This window comes from Anser anser, assembly GCF_964211835.1.
Source record: "Anser anser genome assembly, chromosome: Z".
In the NCBI taxonomy this organism is placed as follows: Eukaryota; Metazoa; Chordata; class Aves; order Anseriformes; family Anatidae; genus Anser; species Anser anser.
The window spans coordinates 85,465,120-85,479,348 of record NC_139723.1 but is presented as its reverse complement, the minus strand read 5'-3'; the positions used below and the strand labels follow the sequence as shown (position 1 = coordinate 85,479,348).

Below are 14,229 nucleotides of genomic sequence, written 5' to 3'. Positions count from 1 at the left end.
CGACAACCCCTCAGCATCCCCGCGGCACCCCCGCTCCCCCCGGGGGGGGCCGCCCGCCGCCGGCGGCCCTCAGCGCTCTCCTCGCGGCACCCCCCTGAGGCACCGCCAGGGGGCGGGCCCTCCGCCTAGGCCCCTCCCACCTCCCCCTCCCCTCCCTTCCCATTGGCTGAGCCGCCCGTCCGTCCGCGGCGGCGGGGCGGGGCGGGGCCCCCGGGGCGCCCCGACGGGGCGGCGGCGGCGGCGGCGGCGGCGGCGGCGGCGGCGGGGGAGGGGGTGGGGGGTGGGGGGGGCGCGTTCGGACGGGGAGCGATCGGCGCCGGGGGGAGGCGGGGGCAGGGCGGGAGCGGCACCGGCACCGCCGACATCCGGGCCTCCGCCCGCCGCCCCGAGCCGCCGCCAGACGCCGGCCCCGAGCGCCGCTCCGCAGGTGGGTCCGCGCCCCCACCCCCCCCGTCCCCGGTCCGTCCCCGCTAATTAGTGTCGTTAATTAACCGGCGGGGAGGGTGGTGGTGGTGGTGGGGCGGGTGTGTGTGTGTGGGGGGGGGGGCGGGGGAGGATTCGCCGTCCTGGGGTGTCACCGGGGTGCGGCGTCCGCGCGCTTCGCCCGCTCGCCCGCCGCTGCCGTGCCACCCGCAACCCCCCCGCCCCCCCCCGGGCTGCGCCCCGACGGCTCCGCGCCCCGCTTCGGGCAGAACCGGGTCCCGCGGCCCCCGGTGCGCCGGCAGCCCCCGCAGAGCCCGTCCCGTATCCCCCCGTCCCGTATCCCCCCGTCCCGTATCCTCCGTCCCCCGTCCCCCCGTCCCATATCCCTTCATCCCGTATCCCTCCGTCCCCTATCCCTCCGTCCCGGATCCATCCCAACTTACTTACCCCAATTTATTTATCCCACATCCATCATCCCGTATCTACCCCATTTATTTATCCCATATCCATCACCCCGTATCCATCCCTTTTCTTTGTCCCTTTTATTTATCCTATAGCCATCATCCCATATCCATCATACCTGTCCCGTTTATTTATCCCTCTTATTTATCCCTTTTTATCCCCTTTTTTTTTAACCCATTTGTCCATCATCCCGTATCCATATCTGTCCCATGTATTTATCCCTTTTATTTATCCCATGTCCGTCATCTCATATCCATCCCTTTTATTTACCCCCCTTATTTACCCCCCTTATTTACCCCCCTTATTTACCCCCCTTATTTACCCCCCTTATTTACCCCCCTTATTTACCCCCTTTTATTTACCCCCTTTTATTTACCCCCTTTTATTTACCCCCTTTTATTTACCCCCTTTTATTTACCCCCTTTTATTTACCCCTTTTATTTACCCCTTTTATTTACCCCTTTTTATTTATCCCTCTTATTTATCCCTTTTTCCTATCCCTTTTCCATTATCCCATTTATCCATCCCACTTATCCCATTGCTTTATCCGGCACCACCTGATGATCTTTTACCTCCCCCCCTGCCTCTACCCGCTGTGCCCAGGAACCCCCCCCGCATCCCCCCTGGGTGCCACGGGTGCGGACGCTGCTTGTCCCCCCGTGTCACCGTGTCCCGTGGGGGGGTCCCCCCATGTCCCATCCCTCCGCTGTGCCCCGCTGGCAGGAGGGGATCCCGCAGAGCCCCCGGGGACCCCCTGCCCCGAGCCCCCCCCCCAAAAAAAATTGGGGCTGGGGGAGCGGCGTGCGGGCGCTGAACCTCCTCGCCCTGCTGCCCGACCGATCGCGCCGCTGAGCTCCCTCCCGAGATCGTTAACGGCTGCGAAAATTGATGGCACAACAGAGCCCTTTATTAGCGACATAACTTTTTCCTCCTTTATTTTATTTTATTTTATTTATTTATTTATTTTTTAACGCGGCACGAAGGGCAGAGCCGGCGCCCGGCCGTGTGCTGCGGGCACGGTCTGTGAGCAGCCCCAGCTACCTGCCGGGGGGGGGGCAGTGTGCGGAGGGGGGCCGGCCGGTCCTCCCACCTGTGCCCCCTCGCTCGCAGCCCGCAGATAGGTCTGTGCAGTTCCGCGCCTGTAAATAAAAGAGTTCAGTGGTGGCTGTGATGCTTTATTCCCTGTCCTGCCCATCCCCGGCTCTAGCAGCGGCTGCGGGCTCCTGCGGGGCGTTACCGTGGTGTTTCGGTGTCAGATGGGACCCCCTGCGGGAAATCCCTTGGGGTCGAGGCGGTGGGGTGGTGGGTTACCCAGGCGGGTCCCCCCCCTGCCCCGGTGTGACACTCCCGAGTGACAAACGTCCCGTCACGAGCCCCAGCTGGGACAGCCCCTGGGCACCCGCCGCCAGGGCTTTGGGGCGCCGAGGTGGGGCTCAGCCCCAAAGCCCCAGCTCCTGGCGGCGAGCAGATCCCCGGGAGCCTTTCCAGGAGAAATGTGAGGCTTCTTGCCTTTTGCTGGCTGTGCAGAGGCTTCGGGGTGTGCGTGAGTGCACGGGCGAAGCGGAGGAGCGAGCAGCCCAACTGCTCCACGCGGATGCGAGTGTGCACGTACGGGCGTACCGTAAATCAGGCTGCTTTGGGGCCGATGTAACCCTTCCATTAACGGGAAGACGGGAGGCACGGCTCCCGGCGTTTCGCTCTCGGGGGCTTGCCGTAACGCGGATCCCGCGGCCGCCCCGTGCCAGAGCGGGCACCGCGAGGCACGCCGGGCAGGTGGCCGTGGGCCAGCCGCTTGGCTTCGCCGCTCAGCCTCCGTGCCTCCGCAGCCTGCTTTCTGCCAGCCCCGTGTCGGTGCTGCACGGCGCCGCCCTCCTCCCAGGCCCGATTCCCTTGGGGATTTTGCACCCTCTTATTTTTAGGGACCTCGGGGCGTCGTGTGTCCCCTGCCCGCCGTGGCGTTGTGGCAACCCAGTGACCGGTGGCACCTCTCCCGGGCGCTGCTCGGACACCGTGCTGCGTGCCGTCCGGAGGGACGTGCTCGGGGAGGCTGGGGGTTTGTGGGCTTGAACGCGGCAAAAAAAAATAATCCCCCCCCCCCGAGTGGGACCGTGCATCAGCTTGGCTCTGGTTCGGAGCCGGGAGCCTCCTGCTTGTCATTACAGGGGAGCTGGGCTCGTGCTGCCGAAAGCTGCAGCTTGCGTAACCCGTCCTAATTAGGAACCCACAGGCGAGTGGGGTGACGGGGCTGTCCCCCGTCTCGGCCGGGGGGCAGCTCTGCGAAGGCGACCGCGCTTTTAAGCCCGGGAAGGAAACGCAGCGAGCGTGCGAGGTGTGCTCCTGGGCAGGGCCGTGCTGCCGGTGTGCCCGCGCCGGGCGGCAGGTGAGCATCCCCGACCCGCCTGGCACCTGGTCCTCGTGTCGGTGCTGCCGGGGATGAGGATTTTGGGGTCTGTGAGAGCCGGGCAGGGGGAGAGGTGCCGGGTTTTGGACGTTTCTACCTCCCGCTTTGCGATCCCAGCCAGTTGATACAGAGGTGTTGTGGGGTGAGAGCTGCACGAGTGCATCAGGGGTTGGGAAGCAGCGTCCCAGTGCTTCCCACCGGGAAGCGGGGGCTCAGCAGTGCCCGCGGTGTGAGGAGGAGGAGGAGGAGGAGGAGGAAGGGCGCTCCTGCCCGCCCCGGGGAGCCCCGCTTCCTGCCCCGCTTCCATCACAGCCTGGAAGCAAAGCTGGTTTTGCCGGTTAGAAGAGATCAGCCTGGAGATCGCTGCTTCCTTTCCTTAAAAAGAGGAGACGGAGTGGAAATCAAAGTGCCAAGTGCGGGCTCCGGGTCCTCTTGCCCGCGGTGAAAAGCCTTGGTGCCCGTGCCTGCGGTGCGGGGCTGCTGCTGGCGCTCGGGGACCCGGCCCAGGGAAGGGTCGTGGTGCTTGGGGGCTTCTGGCAACCACCCGGGAGCCCTGTGGCGCTCGGGCTGGCATGGGCCGAGGGGCACGTCGTGGAGCTGGGAGTGGGACGACCCCACACACGTGCTTTTTTTCCTCTCCCGGCCAGCCCCGAGCCTCTGCTGCAGCCCCGGTGGGGAGCAGCAGGGCATGGGGACCTCGGTGTCCCCGCTTTTGGTCCTGTGGGCAGCCCCTCGGAGCAGCCCCTTGCCCGGGTTCATGGCTGCACGTAAGCTCTACGGGGGCTTTTGAAACGCCTAATCCTGGAGTGGCAACAAGTGGGGAGCTCCTGGATTTCCTCCCAAAACCCTAGGCAGCTCGGCTGGCGGCGGTGGTGGAGCGGCGCCTGTGCTGCGGGGGAGAAAACCGAATTGCCGGGGTATTTAACGGGCTCGCTGCTGTGAGCTGCTCAGCCGTTTTGCCCGGCTGGAGGCTCCGCGCTTGCCAGAGCGATGTGCCCGAGTGCATGTTCGGGCAGCTAAATGTGCGTGGCTGCACCTCCAGGCAAGGCAGGGCGCTGCGGAGAGAGACGGTGCTGCCTTCGGTGGGAAGCTCCCGGTGCTTGGCGCTTAGGGAAATCAAGCTCCTCCTGGCACCCAGTCTTTAAACACGTTTTCTGAAGCCCCTCGCCCTCCTGCCTTGCCCAGGGCACCTCGGGGAGCGCGAGGAAGAGCTCGGCCCCAGCACCGTCCGCTCCCTTCTCCCACGAGCCTGAGTGAGGGATGGGTGACACTCCGGCAGCTTATACAATTTTTTTGGCGGCTGTCCCCTGAAGTCATTATTCTGGGTACATGGTTTGTTTGTTTATGCGTTTTGGTTTTAATCAAACACCATGCCTTTTTTTTTTTTTTTTTTTTTTAAATTGTGTCTGAAAAGCTCTGGGGCTTCCTCTCCCCTCCCCGCTCCCAGATGGTTGGCTATAAAAAAAGGAAGGCTCCGCACAGGAAATATTAGAATAAAAAAGGAAATATTTCGGTTCTGTAATGAATGAAGTTTGGCCTTTCCAGAGAGGATGTGGGAGAGAGGAGGGGAAAAAAGTGGCAGGTGTGTTTGGAGGGAAGGGTGTGCCCCGCCGTGTATTTTAAGCCCTGCTGGTTCAGTGCCACTGGTTTCACTGCGCTCCGCTGAAAAGGGATCCGGGTCCCGGTGTGCTTTTAATCTCATTGTGTCCAGCTGGAAGAAACAACCCTGCCCGTTCTTCTGAATCTGTTTCAGCTCGTCTATGTAATTAGCTCCCGGTTCCCTGTTCCCGTAACTGGAAGGAGACACACGGGCTTATTTACTTTAGCTGGTTGACCTGAAGGAAAATGCATTTTTTTTTTTTTTCGGAGGGTGTAGCAGGCAGGTTGGGGGGGGGGGGGGGGCACTGCTTGCCCTGCGGCACACCCCCAGGAGCAGAGGGAGGCTCTGCACAAGAGCTGGGCTCAGCAGAAGCCCCCAGAGGCGAGGTGAAGCCCCCTGCTCCATAGGGAGCAGCGCTGGAGGGTTTCTTGGGTGTGCTTGTCGGTCCTGCGGGGAAGCAGGTCACCGGGTGGGAAGGGAGCTGGAGCGCCCAGGGCGTCTTCACCCAGGACATCATCGCCTTTTCGGCATGCTTGCTGGGGCGCTTGGGAGCTGGGGTTCTTCTTCTCTTCGTTTTTGCCGGGGTTTTCCCAGGGATTTGGGGAGATGTGTTTCCACCAAGCCTTCGTTCCCCACCCGCGAAGCACAAGCCGTGACGCTCCTCTCCTCCTGCGTGGTCTGTGGAGGTGGTGGTGTCTGCTGCTGCTGCTGTCAGGCAGCACGCTGATAGCTCAGTCCTGGCTGGCACCTGAGCGAATAACCGCAACACGAAAACATAAGGGAAAAAAAATATTTGCAAGAGCGGCGGGTCGGAGATCCTAAGCTTACGCAGGGCCATTCGTCGGAAACGGTGCCCAAATGCTCTATAAACTTCGGCGTGCACACAAAACGCTGCTCGCAGCGCTGAAATGCGGCTCTCCTCAGGCTCGGGGCAGCGGCAGCTGGTTCATAACAAAACGACGCGAGGGTTTGGGACCCGGCACGCAGGGTTACCGCCCCCGCTTGGAGCTGCGTTCAGCGAACGGGATGAACCCCGCTGGAGACCGGCCAGGATGTCTTTATGAAAATCCACCCCCTACGAACACGGTGTGGGAACTTTATTTCTGTCTGCCAGCGGGCAAAGCCGGCAGTTTTTATGGCTTGGCTGAAGGTTGTCACCTCTGCCGGCCAAGCACCCCTTTGGGTTGCGGGGTGGACGGTGCTCCAGAAAGCCCCAGGCTGGCTCAGACCAATAAATAAATAAAATTTGGCCCAAAATTGGCCGGGTAAGACAAAGGCATGCCTTGAAATCTTGCTGGGAAGGAGAAGCGAGGCGTGCCGTGGTGCTGGCAGCCCGCAGAAGGTCGGCTGGTCCGAGCGAGCGGTAGGCACGCGGGGCGTTTGGGGGTGTATTTTTGTGCCGCTTCACGTCGATCACACATTCAAACCAAAAAAAAAAACAAAGTAAAAATAAAAAAGGGGTGGGCTGGCACACCGTGACCTCAGACAGAGCAGGGGTGGGCCTGAGGATGAGGTCCAGAGGAGGCAGGCAAGCCGGCTGCTGAGTGCAGCTCGGGATCCCGTTCCCCTCTCGGCTTGCAGAAGTCAATCACTGCGACACCGAGCGGGATGCGAGGGAAAACATTCTGGGTATTCGTTGTCGCTTTTAAGCATCCCGATTGTCAATTAAATAGAGGAGAAGGGAAACATGACGGATGATAGTCACTTAAGTTGCTCAGCGGGGATTTGTAGCCGGCGCGGTTATTGCATTGCCGTCTGCCAGCGGTGCAGCAGTTGCCAGCCTTGCCTTTGCTGATCGCCCCCGCTCCGAGGCTTGCAGCCTGGTGGCAGGGTTTCTCCTCGGGCTGCAGTTTGGCGCTGGAAACCTCAGCCTTCTCTCAGGCTTTTTCAAGGGAGAACAATCCCTCCGAACGACTCGTGCAGAGTTACAGGGGCAGAACCGTCGGGGCGCTGCGCCCTGCTCCCGCGGCATGGCAGCACCAGCGGGCGGTGTTTCTTCATCGCCATTTCAAGTTAGAAGGCTATAAACGAGCCCTGTGATGGCGTGCAGTTAATATCGTGATGCAGGAATTCACCGGCTTCAGGTCGTAAATTTAAAGCGCCCCATAAGAGCGATGGGATTTGCAAAATAACACCAATTTGTACATTAATTTAGTGTCTGTTCGGAAATTATCCTATGGTGCCTCTTCAAAATGTGAAAAAGAAAATGTAAATCTGACTTTCCGTGGCGTTGACGGTGCAACCTGAGCATCTCACTTGAGCAGCGGACATACGTGCGTGCTTGTTGTACGCCTCTCTGTGCGGATCACAGTAAATGCCTGTATCCGTGCTGTATTTCTGTATTTCTCAGCACATCCACTCTGTTTTGGCAAATAATACTCTACGCTTTTAGAAGGGAAGGAAGTCTCTGATGGGTAAACTTGCTATTGACACGGTCTCTGCTAGGAATCGCACTCTGTACACAGCTTTTATTACCTCCCGCCCTTCAGCGAGGTTCTTCTCTCTCTCTGTCTTCTGTTATGGATGGGGCTGGCAGCGCTTAGGGTGTGTGTGTGAGTGATGTTGCTCGCCTGGCTAGCCCATCGATTTCGGGAGCAGCCCTTCTGCAGGCTGTGTGCGCAGGGTTTTTCTAATCCCGTTGGCTTTACTGGGCCTCGAGCTGTGAATAAACGCCCGGCAGTCCGTGTACAACACCCGCGTGCTGGCTCGGCAGCTTGAGTGTGCGGTCCTGGCGGAAAGCAAGAGGCAGGGAAACGTCAGCCACGAGTCTGCAGCGTGCTTTTAGCAGGCTGTGCCCAGAGCCCAGAGCCCTTTTCTCCATCCGGGCTCTGAAAGTCGGGCTTGTTCGAAGGCTGAGCTCTTACCAAAATCCCATCGTGGGGGGGATCCTGCACCACCTGCCTGCTTCTCCAGACGAGCACACCTGAGCCTTTGCTCGTGGCAGGAGGAGGATGCCCCCGAGCAAAGCCCCGTCACCCCTTGCTCTTCGGGTCGTGGTCCATGTGGGGCCTGGGCTGCTTCCCCAGGACATAGGATCGTTGTTCTGGAATCATTAGGGTTGGAAAAGACCTCCAAGATCATCCGGTCCAACCATCCCATGGTTGCTCACTGACATCCCAGGACATGCTTGCTGGGAAAAAAAAAAAAAAAATGTACAATCTTTGAAATGTTTGTCCTGGGGCTGAGCCAAAGTGCAGGACCGCGTGGTTTGGGGGAAATAGAGGAAAAGGAGCCGCTTTTTGGATGAGAGCCGCTGGGAGGATGCTGCTGTGACAGCCGTGGGTCCTCCCATCCTTGCTGAGCCCGCTGCCGGCACACGGAGCCGGACCGTGGGCTGTGCTGGTGCTGCCCGGGGCTTGCAGCGGGGATGGGTCGCTCCTGGGAGGCACGAGAGGACATTAAAAAGAAATAAATACCAGCCCCCCAACACAAAAAAAAAAAAAAATCAGAGGAGGAAATTAAAGCAACCTTCCAGTCTTGAGCTAGTTTCCTCTGTTGCATTTTTTGGCAAGAGCTGGCGCGGCGGCGGAGGGGAAATCTGCTGTAACTTTCCATTGTCGCTGCCCGCCGCGCTGCCCGGGGATGCCGGATGAAAGGGGCCGAGGCCAGGCAGGGAGGGAGGGAAGGTGGGAGCTGGGTTTTTTGGGGAGATAACGCTCCCCTCACCCCTGGGCCGTGCGATGATGCCATGGGCTGCGCGGGTGGCTCCGCGCGAGCATCCCTCGGGACCCGCTCGGGCGGGGGGCTGGCGGTGCCCGGCCTCCCCTCGCCCCCGCTCTGCGTTTTGGCCCCCGTCCCTTTTGTCTCTCGGTGCCTCCCAGTTGCTTGGCAACCCCGGTGCTGTTAATGGGGCTTCGTCATCCCCTCCCCGTGTCCTCCTCCTCCTCCTCCTCCCCGGGGTTGTCCGCAGATAGAGGAAAATGGCCCTCGCTGCCTCCCGGCCGCCTCCACGGCTGGTCCCGGTTCCTTGCCACGGGTGTCCCGAAATCTGCACCTCCCTGGCTGTGCTCTGCGTGGCCGGCTGCATTGCTCGCAGGCATGGACAGCAGGGAGACGCTGCCCAGAATTTTGGGCTCCTTGTCCCCAGGTCGCCCAGCCCAGGGTTGAGCCCCCTCCTGCTCTCCGTTACCCCGAGTCCTTGAAGCCTGCCTGGTCCTACGGAGCTGGCTTCAAATCTGGGAGTGAAATCGGGCTGCTAGGAGGCTCGTTTCCTCCGATGTCTCTTCCCTGTGGACCCTGCAGAGCCGTGTCTAGAGGTAAAATTGGTGCTGGAAGAAATGTGTGCCCTCCGAGCCGATGGGGACGGCTCGTCCTTCCCACCCACGCGTGTTATCATCGGGCCATAAAAGTGTTTCCATTGCATCTTTGGGCTGGGTGCGCCAAACTTGGCGCGAAATGCTAAAATGCTTGCAGAGGGGCAGGACAGGGTCTCCATCACCCTTAATTCGGGCTCGGCTGTCTTCCTCCAGTTAGCACATGGGCTTCAGGGGGGTGTAAGGTGGTGCTCTTTGGTGGAGGTGGGGTTAGGTCATCTTGGAGGTCCTTTATGGGTGAAATCCCATGAATTTATTAAAAGCTGTCTGGGATCAGTGAGTGTTTTCAGCCCGTATTTCGGATGGAAACCTGCAAAGGAGCTGGAGAACGGTCTTGAGGTCGGGAGCAGAACCTGGAGACAGCTCCGCGGTTTGTCAAACCGGGAGATCGCCCCGTGACGAGGCCTGAATTTAGAAACTGCGTGCATGCAAAAAGTGAATGTAATTGGCCAATTGCATACTAATTCATAGCAATTACACATGCAAATTAAGGTGCATAATTTTGCATTCGTTCCACGCGGGCGTTTATGCACAGCATTCCTGCAGAGTGCTCGGACGGCTGCGTGTCAGCTGTGCTTGCGGACGGGGATGTGCTGGGGGTCGGTGGCAGCAGAGGTCGAGGGCGTGACGTGCTCAGGCATGAAAACAAACCCATTTTTCCACGGGATCTGGAGAAATGTGTGCTTCCCTTCCCCGGGAGAACTGCTCCACCTGTAGCTCAGCTCCTTCGACGGCTTTTTGGGGGAGAGCAGAGACGCACGAGGGGTGTCCCTGAAACTGTTCTCAGGGCTTCTTGTTTCCCAGGAAGTGCTGCATATTTCCTTTTTCATATTTAAAGCAAAAACAAAAACAAAGCCTAATGACCGAAGGGGCTTGGGTTTTGTTCTCTGGAAACCTCTTAGACTTTTTAATCTCTGCCGAGTGTGTCATGGGCTGGAATCTGCATAGGTCTGTGCATGCTTCATTCTTGCCTGCTTTGCCTGTCTGAAGAAGTCGCATTACATGCAGCTTGCTGCTGGTGCTATCCAGATCCCCCGTTATTGCTTCACGCTCCGCAGCCTGATCCTGGATGTAAATCTCAAGTCTCTGTTTTGACTTTCAGCTCATTGCATCCTGAAGCTTGTGCCTTTACAAGCGGTAGGGCTGTCCTAATGATCTTGAAAAATGTTTCCTAATCTCTGTCTGCATCTGCCTACTTAATATATACGGGTATTGATGGTGTGCAGTGAAGATGCTTGGCTATGCATTTGGCTAGCATGCCCGTCTTACTGCACAGCTATTAACAGCGGGGTTTTCTTCTGTAGGCAATCCCAAATAAATGACAAGACGATTTTTAGGCGCATCATGCCACCAGATAGTAGGTACATGCAGCAGTTTGCTTTGAAAGTGTTTTACATCTCTTCCAGGTAGACCTTCCACTTGGGGATCCAGGTTGCTGGGTAGTATTTAGCGTGTGTCTATGGGACTCGGAGGGGAAGGAGTTCGTTTTCAGCTCCTCTAAAATAATCTTAAAATAGGGAGGGGTGCTGCATGCAATACAGCCGTGGTTGTGATTTGTGGGTGGCTGAAGCCCGATGTGCCTGGAAACCGAAAGGTAAGGAGGAGCCCAAGTTCCCCATTGCTGCAAACCCCCCCCTCCCGTTACTATCATACGTTGCAACAATTTGTACTTTAAAGGCACCGTTTGTGTAAAGCTTACTCCTGCATGTTGGACTTACATAGTTTGGCAAGAGATAATTGCCTGTTTGGGAGACAAAAAGCTAATCTTGCCTAGGGGTCTACTCTTTTTCTTAGCAAAATTGATAGTTGGTGGGAAGTGCCTTGCCAGTGGTGAGTGTCTGAATAAGTCTGGAGGGGAGCGAGTCGGTGGACAAAGTGCAGGTGTGGCTTGGAAAAAAATGCACAAACCGCTCATTTTTCTGCAGCACGGGGTACCGCTTTATCATCGGGTATTGCAGTGCCATCGAGCAAAGCAGAGCTGCCCTCTGCTCCTAAGCGTTCGTAGCTATTTTTGCCCGTACCAGGGGATGGTTTCGTGGATTTCCAAATACCCCAGAATTCAGATGGTGGAATCAGGCTGATCCCTGCCATGCCTGGGGATGGAGGTGCCGTGGGTGGCTGGTGCAGCTGACGAGCACCCTGGTGCCTCAGGTCCGCAGGGGGACCCAGGTGGCCGGGCTGACCACGAGGACTAAACCTCCCCCCTGGTGCCTCACGAGGAGCAGCTGAGCCCGGGGAGCCTCTGCCGCAGACGCCGTGGGCTGGCTGGCCATCAGCGCCTATAGGTTATCAATAATAACTCCTTGGGAGCATAAAGGAAGCGGCGCGGCAGCAGGCAGCGGCTTTTCTTTTGTGGGCCGGGATGCCAGCAGGATGATGGGGTAGGTGGCCGGGGTGCTTGGGGTGAGGGCAGGGTGTCTGTGCCTCCCTTTGTCGTGTCCTGGAGGGACAGCAGCGGGTTTGGGTCTTCTGCGGTGCCGGAGGTGCTCGGGAGGATTCTTCAGCAGGGGGAAAGGAAAAGGGAATTGCCTTTGGTTCAGGCTGAGCAAGGCAAAGCTGAAGCTTGCTCGGTAAATTGACGTTGCGCAGGCTGGTGCTCCCTGTCCCTAGATGTCTGCGCTGTTTCTGACCCTCTTCTGCCTCCGTTTCTGTTTTACGAAATGGCTGCAGCGTGAGGAGGCTCCCAAAAACCGCCAGAGCCATCCCCGTGCATCTGCCTGCCCCCAGCCCTCTGCTTTGCTGCCAGCGGCAGGACTGCAAATCAACCCTGCAAAAACAGGGGCAACCCAGACCAATTCTGTTCTGTCCACTGGAGATCTAGCTTTATTTCTCATCATGCTGACGTGAGAGCTTAGAAATCCTTGTCTGGGAGAGGACCAGGCTGAAGGTTTGGGTGCTAGCAGGGAAGCCCTCTCTGGGAGACTTGTCCTCATGCGGGCATCCAGCCTGACCAGGGCAGCTTGCTTGGGCTCGGCTCTGCTTTAAGCAGGTTGCTTGCCTTTAAAGTCTGCTGCCAAGTGGGCTTGAGGTTATTGGTGATGATAGGCTTGTTCTTCTTTTTTTGTTGTTGTTGTTGTGTTGTTTTTTTTTAAAGTGTTTCTGAAACTTCAGCAGGATGTCAATAACATATACCATCCGACAGTGATGGAGATTTTGGTTCCTTTCCTTAATCCGTAGGAAAATAGCCTTTGTGCCTTGCTCCTCGTGGGATTGCCTTCGTAGAGAGAACCCTACAGGGGAGGGAAAGGTGGCACGGACACAGGGATGGTGCTGGCTGAGGAATAATGAGAGCTTTGCTGCTGTGACAGCGGAGGGCAAGATACCGAAACAACAGGAAAAAGAGATGGAAAAACGCGTGACACGGCGGGGGTTTGGGGGGGGACGGGGGGCGGTTGGGAGGAGCTGCGTGAGCCACAGCTGCGGGTGAAGGACCTGGCTTGAGGTCGGGCAGCAGCTGTGGGATGGAGGAGGTGAGGCTGTGAGCACGGCGTGGTGGTGAGAGCCCAGGGAGCAGGGCTGGGGCAGGGGAGAGGTTGCTGAGAGCAGGAGAGGACGTGCCGCCATGGGCACCGCGGGGGCAGCCTGCACAGGGAGCCCGGAGAGCCCCTACCCCAGGGGGTGACCAAGAACTGCACGTCTTCAAGCTCTTCTTTGGACTAACAAGGGTGACAAATTAATTTATTTATTTTTAGGTGAGCACAGCTGGGGATCTGCCGAGCTCTGCTGGGCACAGCGGCGTGTTCCCGCTCGGCGCTGGCTTCCTGGCTGTGATTTCTAGTCCAAAAAGCAGCAAAGCAGGCAGCAGCCTGGCGAGCATGAGAGCGTGGGTCCAGAAATGGTGCTAAAACGAACCAGATGCTGCTCAGCCCGCGGTGCCCCATGGCTGGCAGGGGCAGAGCATGGAAGCAGCCTCCTGTAGCCTGCGCGGGGGCGGGCGAGCAGTACAAGCCAGAATAATCCGTTTTTGTTTTTCTGGCTCGTTTTGGTCTCGCCCCTGGACAAAAGCAGGGCAGCACGGTGTGTCATTTCCTCCCCGGCAGCCGTCCAGGGTGCCACCGTGGGCTCTGCCGCCCCTGCCCCGGGCACAGATTGCTCCTTGTTCCAGTCGTCCGTACCACCCAGGGCTTCCTTTCCAAGTTTTCTCACACCCTTTTAGAGCTGAGCAAAGCCTAAAAAGCCAAGGAACAGAGGAGGCAGGAGGGGTGTCTTTAAAAATGAAGCGTTTCTGTGCCGCGCCGCAGCGGTGGAGACGGGGTCAGGGGAGCCCTGGTGGTGGTGCCCCACACGTAGGTGAGGTTCAGGGGTGAAACTGGAGAGTTCAGCCCTTGGATCAGCTCCCGTTTAGCAGCCAAGAGGTGGCCAACCGTGCACCCTGTGTATCGACGGGGCTTTAAAACCACGAGTGGTTGCGTTTCCAACCCATCGCTCCTGCTGCAGCGGGAGGAGGACTCGTCCCCGGCTGTGCCATTGCTGGTGATGAGCCAAGCAGGACTCTTTGCCATCGCCAGTTTGAGGAGGTGGTGATCGAGTGGGTGACCTAGAGGCGAGCAGCAGCTCATTACAGCCCTAATTTAGCAGATGATGACATGCGGCGTGCACTGGCACCAGCCTGAGCCCTCCCTGGTGGGCACGGCACCACTGTCAGTGCTCCCTTCTCTTTCTCTGCGCTGCGCGTTGCACAGAAGAGCACCAGCCCCAGTCCTCACATCGAACCAGGGCTTATTGCAGGCTCCCTTCTGCTGGAGTCTCTTGGTCTGGACTCCGGATCGCCACTGGAATGGTGGGGAATGATCTTGTTAAACAGTAATTGGGTACTGAATTATTTAGCAGCACAATCCCTGTAGCAGCAACAACAGCGAACACTTAACTTGCAATTGTCTCAGCTGGGAAACAAATACAGGGCACTGCAAACTCAATGGAGCCCAGAGGCAGAATAATTCTTCAGAGTCGGTGCTTTAAAAAAGGTTTATAGTTATTTTGTCGATGACGGCCTCATGCAGCGGGAAGTGTATGCTAATCACTTATCAGCT

The 14,229-nt window shown here is 58.3% G+C and overlaps 1 protein-coding gene across 2 annotated transcripts in view; it reads left to right on the top strand.

Annotated features, from left to right (window-relative positions):
• Positions 1-290: 290 nt before the first annotated feature.
• Positions 291-14,229, top strand: part of LOC310889482 (zinc finger and BTB domain-containing protein 7C-like) — a 142,339-nt gene continuing 128,400 nt past the window's right edge. For both annotated transcript variants that reach the window (XM_083816997.1, XM_083816996.1), the window contains exon 1: positions 291-427. The gene's annotated coding sequence lies outside the window, so the exon portion shown is untranslated. The remainder of the gene's footprint in view (positions 428-14,229) is intronic.